Below are 1637 nucleotides of genomic sequence, written 5' to 3'. Positions count from 1 at the left end.
TTCCGGGTTCATTCCCACTGCGTGGCACCTTGGGCAAGTGTCTTCTACTATAGCCTCAGGCCGGCCAATGCCTTGTAAATGGATTTGGTAGACGGAAACTGAAGGAAGTCCGTCGTATATATGTATTTATATATATGTATGTGTGTCTGTGTTTGTCCCCCTAACATCGCTTGACAACCGATGCTGGTGTGTTTACGTCCCCGTAACTTAGCGGTTCGGCAAAAGAGACTGATAGAATAAGTACTAGGCTTACAAAGAATAAGTCCTGGAGGTCGATTTGCTTGACTAAAGGCGGTGCTCCAGCATGGCCGCAGTCAAATGACTGAAACAAGTAAAGGCGTAAAAGAGTATATATATAAATTAAATATAAAGATATACTATTGACAATCCAATAATTTATTTATAGTGCAATATTACATTAAACACTATGAATATAATATATAACATTACATAATATTATATAAATAATTATAAAAACCATAAAAGGCCAACAAATTGTTTTGACTTATATATTTTTTCTGATATCCATAATCACAGTTCCCTTATATATAAAGTCATTCCAGGGGCTTGGCTTTAGTAAATGACAAGATTCTATGTGAAAGGACGGCTGAAGTGACTTTATAATAGAACTGGGATTATGTATATCAGAAAAAATATATATCTATAAGTCGAAACAATTTGTTGGCCTTTTATGGTTTTTATAATTATTTTTGCTATATAATATTGTTATGCTATATATTATATTCATAGCATTTAATGCAATATTGTAATATAGATAAATTACTGGATTGTCAATAGTATATCTCTGTATTTAATTTATCTTTATAATTGAATTATATCAATATTTATCTGGAATACTACCCAAGCTAGTGTTTATTTTATTGATCTCAAAAAGATGAAAGACAAAGTCAACCTCTGCAGAATTTCAACTCACGAGAGTCAGAAGAAATGCCGCTAAATATTTTGTCCATCATGCTAACAATTCTTCTAGTTTGGTGCCTTAACTTTTCTGGATTATATGAAATTGCAACAGAAACATGGAAAAGATGAGAAAACTGCTGAAGAATTTGTGTTACAATTTGCTAAAATAACAGGTTTCTATTCTTTGAAACATTTAATGTAATTGAAATCAGTTGATTTTGGAAGCAAATACTAAGGATATATTTTAAGAATAGAAAAAAAAACATTTAGAAATTCAAAGTATTTGAAGATCAAATCACATTGCTATAATGCTGGTGTTAGATGACTGTTTTTGAAAGACTTAAGGTACAGCAGTGTCTAATGTAAATAAGGATGGTTCTTAAACTGGTGCAAACACACACTCACACACACACACACACACATACATATATGCACACATAGCCTGTAATCATATTTTTTATCCCAATTTCAATAGAAAATTGTTTAAGTTTTGTTTGTTATTTCTTTTTTTTTATGGATAGTATAGTTCAAAGCATATATCACTTCTTTTTCATTTTGTAGGGTGACTTGCAGAAGCAATGACTGTGCAAAATCGGAGGACAACCCTGCTCGTATAATGCATATATGTATTTACACTTACATACATACATATATATATATGTGTGTGTGTGTGTGTATATATATATATATATATATATATATATATATATATATAT

The sequence above is a fragment of the Octopus bimaculoides genome, chromosome 24 (genome assembly GCF_001194135.2).
Source record: "Octopus bimaculoides isolate UCB-OBI-ISO-001 chromosome 24, ASM119413v2, whole genome shotgun sequence".
Taxonomy (NCBI): domain Eukaryota; kingdom Metazoa; phylum Mollusca; class Cephalopoda; order Octopoda; family Octopodidae; genus Octopus; species Octopus bimaculoides.
This window is presented reverse-complemented; position numbering follows the sequence as displayed.